A 20519-nucleotide genomic window follows, 5' to 3' on the forward strand; every position below is an offset into this window, starting at 1 on the left:
CGCTGCGGCACACAGGCCGCCACGGTGCGCAACAGCGGCACCGCCCCCTCCGCGTCAGCGCCCGCCCCACGCCGCGTCCTCAGCACCGCGGCCGCCGCAGCCTGCGCTTCGCCGCCGAACATTCCACACGAAGCCCCAGCGGTCTCGCGCTCCCAAAATCTCTCCCCGTACCCTTTTCTCTTCCCTAAAGAGGATCTCAGATTGAGCAAAAGATTTACGGGCGGCATGAAACCAACTTTCATGGTGACCCCGAGGTACCGGAAGACTAAATAGGGCGGCTGTGGTGTAGCGAAAGTGCACCTGAAGGTTCGCGGCTGCATTTCCCACGGAGCGCTGTCTCTCCCCACCGCCTGCACCGAAGCGGATGAAAACAAACACGAACGATGGCGGCGCCGGGGAGCGACTGGTGGCTGGCTTAGGGCAGGAGAGATCGCTTGACGCGTGAAGGAGAAGCTCAGGAGAACCAGTCGACGTCGGTCCGACAGTTTGCTCAGTTCTTGGAGCCAGGAGCCACGTGAAGCGTGAGGTATCTCTCTGCGACCTGTGCTGTCAATACCGCCCCGGAGCGCGGAACCCTCGGCCGGGAGGCGCGGTTGGCCGGCTCCAGGCCCCGGCCTCCGGAATGAGAGCCCGGAGCCACTCTCTGTGCCGTAGCTTCCCAGGTACTACTCACTTTGGGGGGTAAGAACCCCCGGCCCTTTCAGCGCCCCCGAGTGGGAGGTCACTGATCTGCGTCCTCTTGGCTACCTCCTTGTGGACGCCCAAGCTGACCAGTCGAGGTTCAGCTCCCTGGCCCCTTTATCAAGTTTTCTACGGGAAGTTGGGTTGGTGTAGCCCCTGTTGGTTCTTGAGAGGTCCCAACCGTTGCAGAAAGCCCTCGAAACTTCCTTGCTACTTTCTTAGCTCTTTGGGTTAAGTCAAGAAGGGCTGTTGAAGATAATTTGTAGGGTACTCGGGGGGTTGGGTACCAAGATGAGTAAGGTAGGTTTTCATTCAATCAGAAACAAAAAAAAATTGAGTGCCAAATATGTACTCCGCGTGTAGGTGAGGGTGACTGTTGAGTAGTGGAAAAGGGACCCACAGTTCACGACAGTCTTCTTACTGGCCGTGGATCGACCGGTGGAAACCTGAGACCCATTCTCATTAAATAAATCTCTGGGTAAGTGGCTAAGTACCTTGGTGGCTCATCACTAACAGATGTCAGTTTTCAGTTCCCCAGTCAGTCACTTAGGTCCCAGTTAATCTGCTCAATTCAACCTTAACATTTCTTTTTGCCCCCCTTTCTCACTCCCCAGTGAAGAGTCTATCACGTTGCTCGCTCCTGGGTTTGTTATTCTCCTGCCTCAGCCTCCTCAGTAGTTGGGAATACTGACCCAGGCTGTCACCAGGCCTAGGTTGGGAGAGTTGAAACAGAGTCCAGCTATGAAGCCTTGGTTGGCCTTGAATTACTGCTCCTCCATCCCCAGAGTCATACATTCTGAGATTATGAAGCATATGCCACCATGTCTGGCTCTTGGAATCCTTGATTAGCTATGTATATGTTTATATATACACACTACATGTATGTATTCATACACAGACACACATAGAGATTTAACCTAGCAATTGGCTCAGTCTACTGCTAGGTTGGTCTACAGAGCTATATTCCCAACCGATAATACCTCTGTAAGGGGCTGTGCATCTTGAGACGAGGTCTCGCTGTGTATGTATTATATCTGGCTGACTTGGCACTCACTATTGTAGACTAGGCTAGCATTGAACTGCAGGAGCAGTCCTCTTGCCTCTGCCTCCCCAGTGTTGGCCTGCAACATTATCCTCAGTCAAATAGAACCTTTTATTTTTATCTTTTTGCTGTGGTTGGTTTTGAGACAAGGTCTTTATACTGCCTAGGCTGGCCGGCCTTCTAGCAGGGGATGACCTTGAACTCCTGAAAGTTTTTTTACTCCGCCTCCTGAATACCGGGATTATAGGTATGAACCACTATACCTAACCACTAAAGCCTGAGTTTAAATCTTTTAAAGGCTTGTAAGTCATTAAATTATTTCAAATTCATTTTAAATACCTATCTGTTTTTAATTGTAGAGTTCATGTGGACCAATTTATTAGGGAAGTCTTCTGAAGGCTAGTGTAGGCTGCAAAGGCAATTTCTTCTAATGGTGTCCCTTATGTCTTTCGTAGCAAGAGAATGGTCATGTATTATTAGTAAAAGTTAATGTCTAAGTCAAAAATTAATAGAAGTCATAACAATTACAATTTGAAAAATGTTGCTTCCACTTTGGTTCACATGTATTTGAATAAAATGCAGAGTTAAAAAATTATTTTACAAGCCGGGCGGTGGTGGCGCACGCCTTTAATCCCAGCACTCGGGAGGCAGAGGCAGGCGGATTTTTGTGAGTTCGAGGCCAGCTGGTCTACCAAGCGAGATCCAGGGAAAGCGCAAAGCTACACAGAGAAACCCTGTCTCGAAAACCAAAAAACAAACAGAAAAAAAATCATTTTACAGGGCTGGAGAGATGGCTCAGAGGTTAAGAGCACCGTCTGCTCTTCCAAAGGTCCCGAGTTCAATTCCCAGCAACCACATGGTGGCTCACAACCACTTGGCAATGAGATCTGGTGCCCTCTTCTGGCCTGCAGTCATACATGCTGTATATATAATAAATAAATAAATCTTTTTTAAAAAATCATTTTACAGTCTTTCTAATTTTAAAGAGTTTCAGCTCCTTCCCCTATTAGTATTGCCAGTATTATTTAAGTCATTTAAAGGTAATTTAAGATGGTATTAAGAGCAGATATTCAAGGCCAGCAAAGTGTCACACACCTTTAATTCTAGCACTTGGGAGGCAGAGGCTGGCGGATCATTGAGTTCAAGACCAGCCTGGTCTACAGAGTGAGTTCCATAGTGAGAACTTGTCTCAAAGAAAAAAGATTAGATACTTTGTTTAAAATAACCTTAAGGATTTATTATTATGTTTACCTTTAATCTATCTCTTATTAGTGTATTTGTGCACGAGTTTGTGTGTTTATGTGTGAATAGGCATGTGGGAAGGTCAGAGAACAACTTATGAGAAGGTTCTGTCCACCTTGAGGGTTACAGGGATCACACTCATGCCATCAGGCCTGGTTGCAAACACTTTTACCCACTCAGCCATCTCACTATCCCTCTAGGAATTTTTGCTCCATGTATTTGATCGATGTGTAGCTTAGTGTATAAACATAAATGGCTATTATATTTATAGAGATTATATCTAATTTTTCCAGCAGAAATTCTGATTGTGTGTGTACACTCAAGTGTGTGTATGTGTGTGTGTCTGTGGGACGAGAGAGAGAGAGAGAGAGAGAGAGAGAGAGAGAAGGAGAGGGAGAGGGAGAGGGAGCGAGCGCCTGCATTTGTATATACACTTGCATGAAGGTGTACACATGTGCATGAAGGCATGTACACCTGAAGTTAAAATCTGGTGTCTTCTATTACCATAGTGTGTGTCTGTGTGTGTATGTTTTTTGAGACAGGGTTTCTCTGTGTAGTTTTGCTGCCTGTCCTGGATCTCACTCTATAGACCAGGCTGGCCTCTGAGATCCACCTGGCTCTGCCTCCCAAGTGCTAGAATTAAAGGCGTGTGGCGCGCGCGCGCGCACGCACACGCACACGCACACGCACACACACACACACACACCGGCTACCATATTATATTTTGAGACAAAGTCTCTCACCAAACTTGGAGCTTGCTGCTCTGGCTAGACTGGTTGGCCAGCAAGCTTCGTACATTCTACCTGTGTCTACACCCCCAGTGATGGTCAGAGAAGCTTTCTGGATTGCCTGGCTTTTACATGAGTGCTAGGAATGTGAAGTCCTCAAACTTGCAGAGTAAAAATTTATCCATTCAGCCATTTCTCAGCCCGAAGTTCTGATTATAGTATCGCACGTTTTCACATTTTTCCACTGTTGCCTTCTTGTCTTTCTTTTTTAAACAATTCATTGTTGGGGATATATTCATGTCATAGTGAATAGGTGGAATCAGTCCTGTCCTACCTTTGTGAGTTCTGGGTGTTGAATTGTAATCTAATGTCTGCAGACTTGCTATACAGCAAATGTTATTACTCAGAGCCATTTTGACCTTATTAGCGTAGTGCTTCCATTGGTACTGAATAAGTTGGAAAGCCATCAAATCTGATTTAAGAGTTGTGGTTTTTTTCCCCCTTCAGTTTTTCAAGACAGGGTTTCTCTGTAGCTTTGGAGCCTGTCCTGGTCTAGCTCTGTAGACCAGGCTGGCCTCAAACTCACAGAGATCCACCTGCCTCTGCCTTACAGACGTGCATCACCACCGCCAGGCTGATTTGAGAGTTTTTAAGGATGGCTGGTAGTTGCTGCCAAGGGTGATCCTGGGGACCCACATGGTACGAGAAAAGAACTGACTCCCACAAGTTATCTTCTGACTTACACACATATGCCTCACAGGTGTCTCACCCAGAAGAGATGAACAAATAAATGTCATTGAAAAAAAATTTTTTTTAGCATAACAGAGCATTTAATTTGCATCAACCATCAGACACAGTGATCATATTGGCCACTTCCACTGGTTGGCAGGAGGCTCTTCCAACAGTGGCTCCCATGGCTTCCACTGGAGTTTTTTCCTTGCCAGACTTAGCTCATTTTCAGCCTGAAGAATCACCTGTACTTTACCACCCTGAAGCAAGGTTTCTAATTTTTTAACATCTGGTTCCGCTTTGACCATATCCAGTTTCTCAATGGTGATCTGTTGTAGGCTATATGTTTAGGGAACTGCTTCATAATATCAAGAATCTTTGTATACAATATTGTTAGCCTCTTGTGTGGAGTGTTGCACACAGCCAATCCCACTAGGCCAGTGGTCTTCAACAAACCCCGAAAATGTTTTTAAGCTTGTTATGGAACTTCCTCTCTGACCAGCATCTCTTTTACAAGGGTGGGGCTGAATTTTGCAGTGATAAGTACTTAGACTCTCTGGTGACCAGCCCTAACCTGAGGCTGTGTAGGCCCATCCTAAGGGCCCTTGTTAGTATAAACAGCTTTATAGCTTTATTTGAAAAACAAGACATTTCACTCAAAATTTCTAGGGTGTTTCAAACTCAGTGACAGATCCTATAATAACTTAAATATTAAAAAAAAAAAACACCAGTAATCCAGCACTTGGAGGAATGATAGCTATGAGTTTTAGGCTGGCTTGAACACTAAAGTGAGACAATTCCCTCAAAAAGGGGGCTGGAGATCTGGCTCAGAGGTTAAGAGCACTGACTGCTCTTCCAGAGGTCCTGAGTTCAATTCCCAGCAACCACATGGTGGCTCACAACCATCTGTAATGAGATCTGGTGCCCTCTTTAAGAAAAATGTATGATGCCTGGAGATGGTTCAGTGGTTAACAGCACTGACTGTTTAGGAAACCCAGATTTCATTCCACAAGACAGCTCACTGTAACCCCTTTCATCGGTTCTGAATGCACATAGTGCGTAGGCAAAACACTTGTACACTTAAAATAGAAATAAATATCAAAGAAAACAAAAAACTAATCTGGGTGGCACCTGTCTGCCTGTAATTCCACCCCTTGGTACAATAAGATCTTGATAAGATCTCTGGAGTTGGAGCCAGGCAGTGGTGGCCCACACCTTTAATCTCAGCACTGGGAGGCAGAGGCAGATGGATCTCTGAGAATTCAAGGCCAGTTTAGTCTAGAACGTGATCCAGGACAAGCATGAAAACAACACAGAGAAACCCTGTCTCAAAAAACAAACAAACAAAAAGATCTGGAGTTGAAGGTCATCCTTAACTGTTTTCACTCAGTCTGGCTACCTTGGGAATAAATCAAAACAAAAGGGCTAAACAACAACAAACAAGAGAAAAAGGCAGATGATGAAAACAGTGAGGACTCCTTTGAAGAGTTAGTGGGAATGTACAATCATATGGTCCTTAAATGGAATTTAGGGCCAGGCAGTGGTAGCATATGAGGTGGATCTCAGAGTTTGAGGCCAGCTGGTGTACAGATCGAGTTCCAGAACAGCCAGAGCTATGCAGAGAAACCTTGTCTCAGAAATTATAAAAAAAAAAAAAAAGTTAGAATTATGGTCCAGCAACTTCACTCCTAAGTGTATACTAAGGAGAATTGATACCTGTGTTCATAGTAGCATTGTTTAATAGAGTTAAAACACAGAAGCAACTCAAGCATGTATATCAGTGGGTAAATGGATAAGACAAATATTCATATTATGCTATATTATGTAATCTTTAATTTTTTTTTTTTTTTTACCGGAGCTGAGGACGGAACCCAGGTCCTTGCGCTTGCTAGGCAAGCGCTCTACTACTGAGCTAAATCCCCAACCCAAAATTTCTTTATTTATATTTTATGTATAGTGCTCTGCATGCCAGAAGAGGGCATCCATTTCTACTGTAGATGGTCGTGAGCTACCATGTGGTTGCTGGGAATTGAACTCAGGACCTCTGGAAAAGCAGCCAGTGCTCTTAATCACTGAGCCATCTCTCCAGCCCTTATGTAATCTTCAAAAGAAAATTCTGAAATATGCAGGTCTAGTTAGCATTAGTTGTCAATTTGCTGTGGCCTAGAGTCACCTGAAAAGGGAGTCTCGGTTGAGTGATTATGATTGTCTTTTTCTGTCAGGTTGGTCTGTGGACTGCACTATCTCTTGTCAGTTGTTTCTGGGATGTATAAGAAAACGACCTAAGCATGAGCTTGTGTATGAGTTAGCTGGCAAGCAGCATCCTCCATGGTTCCTGCTGTACTTTTGCCAGTGAGCTCCCTGGTCAGAGGCAATCAATGCACAGAGTGGCAAGCAATCAGAACTTCAGGACTAAAGGTTCCAGCTTTAAGTTCCTGCTCTGACTTCCTTCGGTGCTGGACTGGAAGTATAACATAAACTATCTCCCATCCATGGCTTTTTTTTTTTTTTTGAGAGAGCGTCTTTGACTGTAGCTCTGGAAGTCCTGAAATTCTCTCTGACTGTTTGTTTGTTTGTTTGTTTGTTTTTCGAGACAGGGTTTCCCTTTCCTGGACCTCACTCTGTAGACCATGCTGGCCTCGAACTCACAGAGATCCGCCTAGCTCTGTCTCCCCAGTGCTGGGATTAAAGGCGTGTGCCAACACTGCCCGGCAACTCTCTCTGACTTCTACCTCACGAAGATCTGCCTGTTGGGATCTGAAGTTGTTTGGCACCATGCCCACTCCCAATGGCTTTTTGGTCGTGGTATTTGTCATGGCAAAAAAAAAGAAAGAAAGAAACTAGAGCATATGCTTTCATATCAACAAACCTTTAGGACATGCTAAGTGAAATAAGCCAGTCATAGCAGATAAATGCTGTATTATTCTACTTTAAAATACTGTATGATTCATGCTGGGCGGTGGTGGCACACACCTTTAATCCCAGTACTCAGGTGGCAGAGGCAGGAGAATCTCTGTGAGTTTGAGGCCAGCCTGGTCTCCAAAGCAAGTTCTAGGAAAGGCGTAAAGCTACACAGAGAAACCCTGTCTTGAAGAAAGAAAAAAAACTATGATTTTGTGATATTTAGAATACCCAAAGTCATGGTCCTTGGTAATTGCCAGTAGCTGGAAAAGTTTTGGAATGGAAAGTTATGACTTAATGTCCACACTGTGTCAGATTTATAACATGAAAACAGATTTTGGAGTGGATGATAGTACTGGTAACATATTGTAGGTGTATTTAATACCATTGAACTGTTACTTAAAAATGAGTAAGATGGTAAGTTTTACCTTTTTGTGTGGTAGTGAGGATGAACATAATAAAAACAATTTTAACATGTTTGCTTAGCAAACATTCTTGGATGTTGTTTTTGTGGTCTGGGGATAGAACTCAAGGCCTTGCCGTATTCTAGGCATGTGCTCTACCAAGGAGCTATATACTCCCAACCTCCCAGGATTTGTTTGTTTGTTTGTTTGTTTTTGTAGTGGTGCGGGGCAGGCAGTGGCTCGAGATGAGACAGGATCTCACTGTAGCCCAGGCTAATCTTAAAATTTATTATGTTTAGCCAAGGATGGCTTTCCTCCTGGCTCTACCACCCACATGCTGTGCTCACAGAGCAGTTCACCACACCAGATTTGTTTTTGTTTTTACAATAGTATCTTATTAGGATTACAGGTGTGACTAACTATGCCTGGTCTAAAATGATACATGATTGGGGGGGGGGGGGGCGTGCGGTGTATTGAGGGTAATATGCTTGTGATAGAGCCTATGTGCAAAAGCCAAATAGGACATGGCCTTTCTTCCCTTGTGACAGACTCACTGAACGTGGGGCTCAAGCTCACTGCTTCTCCTGTTCCTGCATTCCCCCATATCCCACAATTCTGGGATTACAAGGCTTACATGGCACACCTCTTTTTAATTGAAACGTGGGCTTGCAGAGATGGCTCAGCACTTAAGAGCACACTCTGCTCTTGCAGAGGGCCTGAGACTGGCTTCTAGCACTCTTGTCAGGTGGCTCACAAACACTTGTATGTAACTCTAACTCAACCAGAGGGATCTCTGAGGCCCCACCTCCTTGGAGACCAATACTCGCATGTACATAGCCCCCCCCCACACACATATACATATAATTAAAAGTAAGACAAATACTGGGACTGGAGAGATGGCTCAGCTGTTAAGGGCACTGACTTCTCTTCAGAGGACCCAGGTTCAAATCCCAGAACCCACATACAACTCAGCACTGTCTGTAACTCCAGATTTGACACACTTCTCACAGATGTACCTACAGGCAAAATACCAATGCACATAAAAGTACATAAATTGGGGCTAGGGAGATGGTTCAGGTTAAGAGCACAGGCTGCTCGTGTGTGTGTGTGTGTGTGTGTGTGTGTGTGTGTGTGTGTGTGTTTGTGTGTGTGTTTGTGTGTGTGTTTTGTGTGTCCCGAATTCAGTTCCCAGCAACCACATGGCAGCTCACAACCATCTATAATGAGATCTGGTGCCCTCTTCTGGTGTGCAGGCATACAGACAGAACACTGTGTACTTATAAATAAATCTTTTTTTTTTTTTTTTTTTTTTGGTTTTTCGAGATAGGGTTTCTTTGGAGCTTTGGAGCTTGTCCTGGCTGTAGACCAGGCTAGCCTCAAACTCACAGAGATCCACCTGCTTCTGCCTCCCGAGTGCTGGGATTAAAGGCACCACAGCCCAGCCCAATAAAATTTTTTTTAATTAAAAATATTTTTTAAAAACTAAGATAAATCTTTAAAAATATATTGAAAATTGTTGGACGGTGGTAGTGCAGGCCTTTAATCTCAGCACTCAAGAGGCAGAGGCAGGTGGATCTCTGTGAGTTCAAGGCCAGCCTGGTATACAGAGTGAGTTTCAGGACAGTCAAGGCTACTCAGAGAAACCTGTCTGGGGGTGGGGGGATATATATAATTTGGTCTGGAGAGATAACTCACCGATTAAGAACATTTTTTGCTCTTCTAGAGGACCAGGGTTCAATTCCCCAGCACCCACATGACAGCTCACAACTGTCTGTAACTTCAGTTGCAGGGGACCTGACACCCATGGCAAAACACCAATGCACATAAAAAAATTTTAAAAAAAAGAAAGAAAATTTAAAATCATATAAATAATTATGTAATAGTGTTCTGAAAATATTCATTCTTATAAATTAATATGGCAGAGGTATAATAGCTGAATTGTATGTAGTAAATTAAAAAAATAGAGGAACAGAGGAACTAAAAGGGGATATTAGAAAAAAGAAAGATCATATATAATATCTTTGTTCCTTTGTTTTCATTTTATTCCATTTTAGATATTTTTATGTATATGACTGTTTTGACTTCATGTGTATATGGACTCTGTGCAGTGTTCATGGAGGCCAGAAGACAGCAATATATGCCCTGGAAGCCAGAAGTCAACATCTGGTGTCTTCCTCTCCCTCTCCACCTTAAGTTTAAGGCAGTGTCTCACTGAACCTGGAGTTTACAGATTGGCTAGCTGTCTGATCTCTTGGCCTTCTCCTGCCTTAACCTCCCCAGCACTGGTATCACGAGGTTCTCTTGCTTGTGTGACAAGCACACTACCGACACAGCCACATCCTCAGACCCTGTCTTTCTTATTACTTTTTATCTATTTATCTGTGTATTTAGTAGGCAGGATCTTCCCATGGAGCCCGACTAACATTAATCTAGATGTCCCCCTGCCTCTGCTTCCTAAGTCCTGGAAGCATGTTGTGTTCTGCAGTGCTGCTTCTGTCATTTTAAAGGTGTTTCAGGGAGGAAGAGAAATAAATATTGAAAACTTTACTCTTAGCCAAGTTGTTCATGTTATTTTGTTGATAATTTAATATTTATATATTGATGGCTGGTAATAGAGTTCAGAGAGAGGCCCTGGGTTCAGTGTTCAGTATTAAAACATAAACCAGAAAAACAAAACAATAATAAAAAACAAAACAAAACAAAACAACTGAATACCAAAACCCCCAAACAAAACTTAGCAATAACTTCTGTTCTACTTTTATTTCTAGAAGATGAATTCAAGGACTCATTCATGATAGACAAGCACTCTACCAACTGGGCTGTATTCCCAGCTGGGCTTTCTGATTTTTTTGAGACAGGTCTGGATTTGTAACTCAGTCTGGCTTTGAACTCACAAGCCTCTGGCATTGGCCTTCTTAGTACTGGGATTATAGGTATCTGCTATCATACACGGTTTAGAGTTTTGTTTTTGTTTTTAATGTATCTACCTACTTAAGTAAACTCTTCTAATTTCTTTTTTCAGTTAAAATTAACATTTCAAAGGGCTGAGGGAGAGCTCAGTGGTAGAATGCTTGCCTGGTCTGCACAAGGTCCTGCTTTTGATCCATAGCACTGAACCAACAGAAAGAAATTTTAGTATTAAGGTAAGTAAAAGAACCTGCCTGTCTTTCCAGTCATATGACCTTTCTCTTTAGGTTATTATTGCCTTGTGCTCTTAAATCCTGTTCTAGACTCTCCTGGCTAGTACTTAGATCTTAGTACTTCTGTATAACCATTATTGCAATGGTAAAATTGATTTTCAGATATATATTTTAAAGCATTTAGCATGCTACAAGTCTGTGCATGTCCTCTGTACCCTGGGCATCTCAAAATGTTACTTGCCAGCCGGGCGATGGTGGTGCACGCCTTTATTCCCAGCACTCGGGAGGCAGGGCCAGTCGGATCTCTGAGTTTGAGGCCAGCCTGATCTACCAAGTGAGTTCCAGGAAGGGCGCAAAGCTACACAGAAACCCTGCTTACAAAAACAAAAACAAACAAACAAACAAAAAATGTTACTTGCCATGAATTTCTGTTAGTGAAAAATTTTCTACTTAACGACTGGTACTTTGTTTTTTATTACTTGTTATTTGTCTGAGTCTCAAAGAAAGGTCTTAATTAAATGAGAGTACTTCTCAGAAAAAAAAAACTCCCAAGTAACAAGTCACGGGGAAAGGTTGAAGCATGGTCAGTGATGGCAGTGATGGGAGCTTCATTGGCGACTGTGCCCCAGAGTAGCTTTGTTCTCTTGTACAGGTTTTTTGTTGTTTTCTCGTTTTCAAGACAGAGTTTCTCCATGTCGCCTTGGCTGATCTGGAACTCACTCTTTTTAACCAGGCTGATCTGGAACTCAGAGATTGCCTGCCTTTGTCTCCTGAGTGCCGGGATTAAAGGTGTGTGATGCTTTGCCTGTTATGATTGAGATATTCACATAGTTATATTTTACCTAATTAAGTCATTTTAGAAACAGTGGCACTGGATAAATTTAATCAAATATATGTGAATAAGAACAACAAACATTTTTGTGAATATCTGAAATTAATCATAATTAATGGGTTATGTTATTAGGGCAAAAAATTACACAAAGGTGGAAATAGTTCAGACAAACTCGCATGTTCTGTAAGCATATTACCAAGAAAGGGTCAAAACTTGAGAAGTAGTTGCAGAAGTTTCAGCACAAGTGAGAGATGAGAATGCTCTGAGATTGAATGGCCCTTTTTTAAAATAAGATCTTTATTGACATATAATTCACATAGTATACAGTTTTCCTGTTTGCACAATTTGATATACTTTAGTCCAGTATCCTCATAGGCTCGTTTTAGAATATCGCTGTCTTCAATTTCTTTCTTTCCTTTTTTTTTTGAATGTCAAATGCTGTTTATTGAAGGAGGGAGGAGATCTTAAATACAGGCTTATAGCACAATGGGAGGACCCCTCACTTCCATGTTTTACAATCTTGCATCTAAGCTGTTAATGCCCAATATGCAGGATACACAGACAAGGAGCTTCCCCTAAGCATTCAGGAGGGTGGAATCTCTCAGGGAATTAGCATAAGGAGGATAGCAAGGTCAAGGTCTGCAAGCCAGGCAACAGTTACCCAAAGAATGGCCTTGTTTTAAGCAAAGTAGTAACCCCAAACCCTGTGGCTTTGGCCTAGTTCTCCTGCAACAACTATATTCTCTTAAAATTCATCTCACTTGGACTCTCCATCTTTAATGTAGGTAGTCATTTTGGAAATCAAAATGTATTGATCATGGTGGATTTAAAATGTGGGCAATGGGACTGGAGAGGTGGCTCAGCAGTTAAGAGCATCAGCTGCTTTTCCAGAGGACCCAGGTTCTATTTCTAGTACCCATATGGTGGTTCACAACCATCTGTAACACCAGGTCCAGGGATCTGATGCCCTCTTCTGATTTCTGTGGGCCCTGCACACATGTAGTATCCAGATACAAATGGAGTCAAAACACACATGTGTGTAAAAATAAAATAATTAAACTTTTTTTTTTCTGTTGTGGTTTTTTGAGACAGGATTTCTCTGTATAGCTTTGGAGCCTGTCCTGGAACTTGCTCTGTAGACAGGGCTGGTCTTGAACGCACAAAGATCTGCCTACCTCTGCTTCTTGTGTGAAGGCACACAATACCAACTTCCAGCTTAAAAAATTTAAAACATGGGCAGTAACTGGTCTTCATAGTCTAAAGAAGTGAAGGTTCAAACTGCACGTTGTAAGCGAGGAAACTCTGGACTGGCATCTGTTTTGTCACTGTGGTGGCTTATTTGTCCTGGAACCCGAGGCCCTCCTGCCTCAGCTTTCCAGTTCTGTGATTAGATTTTTGTAGCAGAAGTCCAACCCTTTGCCACTCTGGTTAGTATTTCCAGAATTAAATGTCAAATTAGGGCTGTATAACTGTAGACTAGGAGTAAAAAGTATTGGTAGGAAGGAATGAGATTTAGTCAAGAGCCAATAACTTTGAAAAGACAGTAGGGGACTACTGTCCTTTTCCTCCATCTTAGGGGACTGAGAGTTGCAAAGGTTGTGCATAGAGGAGTTGGAGAGGAGCAAGGCCAGGGAGGCTACACATAGCTAGGATAGCAAAGTCCCTGCCCAACAAGGAGCCTCCCTATCAGAAGAAGAGTCCTGCTCTAGGAAGGAGGGTGAGATATCTAGAAGGAGGTGATTGCGATTAGCCGTCTGTTATTGATTTAGTTTCCAAAAGTGCCCTCATTTTAGAAAAGGTAACATAGTCATTACTTGCACTTCTGTTTGCTTAGCTATCTTGTTCTCAGCAAGTTGGAATTGTTATATTAATTGTTCCTTATAACTGAACAACTGTTCCTCAAAACCTTGACTGAACTAATAGAACTAGTTTCCTAGCATGTGTGTCCCATTCTGAACCTGACACAGGATTGCTCCTTGCCAGTTTCAGTGACTAAGCTCTGTCTTGAAGGTACCAGTAAGACCATTACCTTTTCAGAATCACTCTGCCCATTTTCTCTGCTGACATTGCATGGGGTTAACTGAAAGTCACTCTGGAAAGTTCGTCAAAACTTCTGGCTCATAAACAACAGTCTGATGACAATGCTTTACTATAATCACAGCCTAAGCTTGCAGAAGGCAAAGTAACCATCCAAGTGATTTCCTCCTAGACAAGAAGTACTGACTGCATTGCTGTGATGGCTGTGAAAAAGAAACCCAGCAAGTAGTCTCCACAGCAGTCATGACTGCATGGTAGGAAAGGACAGGACACAGGCTCTGTTGTGGGTCTTCTTATTTGTCTTTATCTGTGTGTGGGGTGAGTGTGGGGGTATGACTGGTGCAGGTGGGAAGATGAGAAGACTACCTTGTGTGTCAGTCTGCAACTTCCTCCTTGTTTGAGACTCTTGTTCAGTGCTGCATTTTCCGGCCTGCTTAGACCTTTGTTTTTCAGGGATTCCCCTGTCTCTGCCTGTCTTCCTGTAGGCGCACTGGGATTACACATAGAGACTACCACCTCCAGATTTACAAGAGTTCTTGGAATTTGAACTCAAGTCCTCACACTTGCCCTCCCAACTAAATCCCCAGCCCCATGGGTCTCCTTGTATTATTCATACGAAGTTTCCCTTTTTATTCTTAGGTGCTCAAAAGAACAAAGCAAGAAGTAAAGCTACTATCTGTTTATCTTACAAAGGCAAATTGAGTGTAAGGGAGCAGGTGTGATGGAGCAGCAGACACTGCTGCCCTAGAGATGGCTTTCTCCCCATGGCGGGTCAGCACCTTGTAGCTACCCACTTCTTTCAGTGCTGCCCTATGCAGACAGTTTAAAGCCCAGAGTGTGCATAGTTCTGTGGCAAGAATAGAATAACTCCTTGAGTGTGAAGAATAGGGGCAGTGTAATCCTGCAGCACCTTTTTATCTGCACCCATTTCTGTATTGCTTCAGAACCTTGGGTGGTGAGCCCTGCTAAAGGACAACAGTTGTTTACAGTTCCAGATTGGGTTTATTTTAGATCCTACAGTTGGACAGCTAGGAAATAAATGTTCTGATGAGCTGAGCAAAAGAGTGTTTATAGACAGAAAAGGGCTCAAGAAAGCAGACGGCCACACACAAAAAAGATTTGTGGCTTCATTCCGAGCCCCGTGTTTTTTAAGTCATTTCCAGAAATACCATTGTCCAGACCAATGTCATGGAGTTCTTCTGTCTGTTTCTTCTAGGTCCTTCATAGTTTTGGGTCTTAAATATTAAGTCTCCAGTCCATTTTGAATTGATTTTTCTTTAAAATATAGTGAGACATAAGCCTCTGGTTTAATTCTATATATGAACATCAGTCTTCCCAACACTTCATTGAAGAGACTGTCTTCCTTTTCTGAACTTTTTGCACCTTTTTCAAAATCATTTGACAGAAATGTGTGGGTATATTTCTGAGCTTTCCACTCTCCCTCTGGTCTGTGTCTATATTTACGCCAGTCCCTGCTGTTTGGCCACTCTTTCTTTGTAGATTTTGAAGTCAGGTGGTGTGATAATCTCTTTTTATTCTTTTTGTTCAAGATTGCTGTGGCTCTTCGGGGAGTTTTTCGGATTCCATACACATTTTAGGGTTTTTCTTTCTATTTCTGTGATGAATGTCATTGTTATTTTCATAGGAATTGGAATGACCTTGCAGATCAGTTTGAGTAAAACCTTTTTTTTTTTTTTTTTGCCGGAGCTAAGGACTGAACCCAGGGCCTTGCATTTGCTAGGCAAGCGCTCTACCACTGAGCTAAATCTCCAACCCCTAAAAAAGACACTTTTAAGATTATTAATTCTACTCCATGAACACGGGATATCTGTTTATGTCTTCAGTTCCATTTTTGATTGTTTTATAGTTTTCAGTGCTAAAATCTTCACTACTTTGATTAAATTAATTCATAAATAGTTTTTGTAGTTGTGTATGAGGGATGTTTTCTTATTTTTCCTATTTACATAGTTTGCTGTTGGCTATAAAAGACTACTGGTTTTGTATTTAGATTTATCATCCTGAAATTTTACTGGATTAAATTTTTATTGAGGTCTAATGATTTCTTTGTTAAGAGTCTTTAGTGTAGTGGTCCCTTACCTTCGTGATGCTGCACCCTTTAATACAGTTCCTTATGTTGTGACCCCCAACCATAATATTGTTTTCATTGTTACTTTAGAACTGTAGTTTTGCTACTGTCATCAGCTGTAATTTAAATGTCTAATATACAGATATCTGATATGCAACCCCCGTGAAAGAGTCTTTCAACCTCCAAAGGGGTCCCAGCCCATGAGTTGAAAACCAGCACTTTGAGGCATTTATTTATTTATTTATTATTTTTCTGAGACAGAGTCTCTCTCTACATAGCCTTGTCCTGGAATTCCCTATGTGGACCAGGCTAACCTTGAACTCACAGAGATTCTACTGCCTCTGTCTTCAGAGTGCTGGGATTAAGGTGTGTGCCAGCATGCCTGGCTGTTTTTTGTCATTGTTTTAACTTGTAAACTTGTTCTCTGCAAACGAGAATGGTTTCACTTCTTTGGTTTTGTGTTGTTGATGTTTGGTGCTAGGAATTAAATCTAGGGCCTCACACATGCTAGGAGGCCCACTACTACTAACTACATGCCAGCCAGCTTTGACTTTGATTTTGAGATAGTCTCACCGAGTACCCAGGCAAGGCCCCAAACAATCCTCCTACCTCTCTCTTCTGAGTACTAAATTCATAGGTACAAGCTGTCAAGCTTGACTTGTAACTACTTCTTTGCTTATTTGAGTGTATTTCCCTTTTTTCTTTTTCTTTTTAATTAATTAATTTATTTATTTTTGCATGTTTTTGTGCATGTGCGGGAGCACTTATGTGTACATAAATGTATATGTAAATGTACATGAGGAGGACAGTGTTTGGTATCAGATGTATTCAGTTGCTTTTTACCTTATATATTGAGGCAGGGTCTCTTACTGGAACCCAGAGACCATTGATTTATCTAGTCTAGCTAGCCATCTTGTTCTGGGATTACAGATGTTGTTAAACCCATCCATCATTTATGTGGATTTTGGAGTGTTTTGTCTTTACTTTATATGAGTGTGCTTGTGTCTGGCCCCATGGAGGCCAGAAGAGGGCTTCTTATCATTTGGAACCAGAGACAGGCATCTGTGAACTATTGGTGCTGGAATCCAAATTCCTGTCCAGCAAGTGCTCTTAACTGTTGAACTGTGTCTCTAGCCCTGTGGATGATTGCTTTTATAAGCCTTATTATAACCTGAATTACTAGAATAATGTTGGGCAAGCGGCTTCGGAAGGAGGCCTGAGGAGAAACAAAATGTTTCTGTCTTTGACCTTTTTCTGTTTTTTATTCATAGCTCCATTTTCTCCCCCATAGAGACTACTAAAATGACCATTTTTCTTGGGCTGGGCAGATTGCTTAGTTGTTCAAGTGCTTGAGGTCCCATCCCCAGAACCTACACAAACTTAACTGGCCTTAGTGGGGTCTCCTTGTAATCTCAGAACTGCTAAAACAGAGACATGTGGATCCCTGGGGCTTAATGAGCACCCAGCCTAGTAGTCTACAGGGTGAGTTCAAGGCCATTGAGAAACACTGTCTCAAAAAGAAGAGCTGGGCTGTGTTAACATTGTCCTCCGACCTCCACATGCAAAGTTTTCTCTAATCTTCTGCTGCTATGAGACACTGCCCATAAAAACATTCAACTGGCTTATCTTGTTTGGTAGGACTTCATAAAACTCTAATTACAAAACAACAACAACAAAACCCTCCCATTGCAGAAGCCTCTGGCCCTCCACCAGCCTTTTTGTTTCCTCACCCAGTCTGCCAGCATTAGCTCATGCCCTTTTTATCCACTTGCACGTTCATGTGGTTGCAGAGCTTTCAGTCATGCCTATGCAATGAAGTCTAGTTTCAAATTGAAAGTCTCTGCGTTTCCCTGCTGCCTGCCTGTACGTTGCATGGAGGATCTCAGGGGCCTTCAAGATTTAGTTCCACTCTTAACCCACCTTCATGGTCAAGAAAGGTAATTGCTGATGGAGCAGTTATTAATACTGTTTGTCTTAGATACTTTTCTTTTTCTTTCTGTTTTTTGTTTTGTTTTTTGGTTTTTTGTTTTGTTTTGTTTTGTTTTGTTTTTGTTTTTTCAAGACAGGATTTCTCTGTAGCTTTGGAGCCTGTCCTGGACTAGCCCTGTAGACCAGGCTGGCCTCGAACTCACAGAGATCCACCTGCCTCTGCCTCCCAAGTGCTGGGATTACAGGCATGCACCACCACCGCCCGGCTTAGATACTTTTCTATTGCTGTGATTAATTGCCATGAGCAAGGTAAGTTACAACAAAGTGCTTACTTTGGGACTTATAGTTTCAGATCATGAGGGTCCATGACCATCATGGCAGGGAGCATGGCAACAGGCAGACAGGCATGGTGCTAGACAGTAGCTGAGAGCTCACATCTTGATCCACAAGCATGAGGCAAAGAGCCAACTGGGAATGGCTTGGGCTTTTGAAGCCTCATACACACCTCCAAGAAGGCCACACCTCCTAATCCTTCCAAATAGTTCTACCAACTTGGGGCCAAGTATTCAAACATGAACGTATGGGGGCCATTTTCATTGAAATCACCACATTGCTTTACAAGAATTTACAAGAACGGCTGAAGACTTCTCTCATCCATTAGGGCCTAACACCTAGAATTTGAGAACCTGCCAAAACCTTAGACAAGCCTCTCCATGTTTGTATCCAACTGTGATGAGCCTATGTCAAGTTGGTGGAGGGCCTTTGCTGTGCACCAGCTCAACCTAATAGAGGTTGATGACAATAAGAAACTAGGAGAATAGGTAGGCCTCTGCAAAATTGATCTAGAGGGGACCCTGGTAAAGTAGTCTGTTGTAGTTGTGTAGTGGTTAAGGACTAAGGCAGAGTCTCTGGCCAAAGGTGTCATCAAAGAAAGGTGTCATCAAAGAATACTCAAACACAAAACATGGACACATACAAAATTTGGTTTGTAAACGTATGTAATATTTCTGGAATACAACACGTGGAGGTTCCTGGATTGTGGTATGCCAGGAGAATGCATAGAAACCTAGCACTTGTGAGGTGGAGCATGAGGGTTTCCGGGAACTTGAGGCCAGTCTGGTCTGTGTATTGAATCCCCAGACAGTTATGGCTATGTAATGAGACCTTGTCTCTAAAACAAATGAATGAATATAGCATAAAACCAGAAAACAAACTGAGTGTAATGACACATGTAATCCCACTACTCTGGAGGCTGAGGCAGAAGCTTGGGCCACAGAGTCAGATATTGTCTTTAAAAAACAAAAACAAAGACATAGCGGTCATTAACATGGCTCAGCAGTTAAAGACACTTAGCCCTAAGCCTAATAATTTGAGTTAGACCTGAGGAGCCACATAGTGGAAGGAGAGAAATGACTTCCACAAGTTGGTATGAATGCATGTATGTACACACATGTACACACATGTACGTGTACACACACACACACACACACACACACACACACACACACACACACACAGAGTTACATATTGAGAGCTGATAGCAGCAAAAGACCATGGAAGAAGACAGCAGGTGACTAATGGTCAGCTTATTAGAACCAAGGGTTCTGTTGAAGGAAACCATCATGCAAGGTGTTATGGAATGAATTGGCTGTTTCTTGTTGTAAACTTCTTGTGCAGTCACAGCTATGATATCTCCCCACTTACTGTGCATTTCTATGTTATATGTACATGTAATCTCACGATTACTTCTCAATCTTATGGGCACACATGATTGTGGATAGTCTAGAAGATGGTTTCCTATTTAACTGTGCAATTTTGATGAATAGGAACTAAAATAGGCTTCATAATAGGTCTATTGTTCCATGTGGACTGTAGACACTTAGAGGTCTTTCTCCATCCTTAGCCACTGACAAGGCAAAATTGGCCAGCCAAGTGTCCTCGTAGAACTTTCACAGAGCAGAAGTGCAGAATTGCAGGTACCTGGCCTTGTTGGATCTAAGACCTTCAGAAGAATTATAGCTAACTAGGAGTGATAGTGCAGGTTTCTGGCCTGGGTATATCTGAGACCTTCAAGAGATCAGTAGCACCTATGTTGCCCTAAGCTTCCTCTACCAGCACCTCCCCACTTGGATTCAAGAAACAATTAACACTTTGTATTTATTTCTACACCAGTTTTTAGTATAAGATTTTAGGCTTAGTGGACTAATTATGTATAGGTCCTGAGATTCAGATGATTAACAGAAAAAAGGCTGTTAACTGACTCACCATGTCTGGATATTATTAATCACATAAAATAGTACCCATAATCTTTGCCTTGTTCTTAAGTCTCATTGGTTTACTTTCTTCCCTTGTAACCATTGTAGCTATCCCTTTAAGAGATAGCCAGAACTTCTTACAACCTACAGCTGTTGTCAGTCCCCAATTAAGCTGACCAAGTCTTTGCCAAGTGTGACTCTTAGCAGAATACTTGTCCCTAAGAGTTTGCTTTGTAATTTTTACTAACGAGATGTTAATGAATGAGTATGTATGTATGTATGTATGTATGTATGTATGTATACACCCAAGTGTGTGTGTGTGTGTGTGTGTGTGTGTGTGTGTGTGTGTGTGTGTGTAAGCTTGGGAACAAAGGTGGAGAGGAAGATGGAGAAGAACTAAGTTTAGAACAATGAGAGAGCAGCAGAAAAAGGGACAAAGAGGAGCTGAGTATAAGAACAGAAAAAAAGCCGTGTAGATAGAATTGATTTAGAAGAAGGAAGTTAATGGACTAA

General features: G+C 42.4%; 1 protein-coding gene and 1 pseudogene across 10 annotated transcripts in view; one reads left to right on the forward strand and one right to left on the reverse strand.

Moving 5' to 3' along the window:
• The first annotated feature begins 112 nt into the window (after nucleotides 1–112).
• Nucleotides 113–20519, forward strand: part of Atg13 (autophagy related 13) — a 43500-nt gene continuing 23093 nt past the window's right edge. For 6 of the 10 annotated variants that reach the window (XM_036184165.1, XM_036184169.1, XM_036184171.1 and 3 more), the window contains exons 1-2: nucleotides 114–662; nucleotides 10750–10870. The gene's annotated coding sequence lies outside the window, so the exon portion shown is untranslated. Of the gene's footprint in view, nucleotides 663–10749; nucleotides 10871–20519 lie in introns of all 10 variants that reach the window. The other 4 variants (XM_036184170.1, XM_036184167.1, XM_036184168.1 and 1 more) reach the window with 2 other exon arrangements.
• On the reverse strand, nucleotides 4554–4873 carry LOC118581703 (annotated as a pseudogene).

This window comes from Onychomys torridus, chromosome 4 (genome assembly GCF_903995425.1).
Source record: "Onychomys torridus chromosome 4, mOncTor1.1, whole genome shotgun sequence".
NCBI classification, from domain to species: domain Eukaryota; kingdom Metazoa; phylum Chordata; class Mammalia; order Rodentia; family Cricetidae; genus Onychomys; species Onychomys torridus.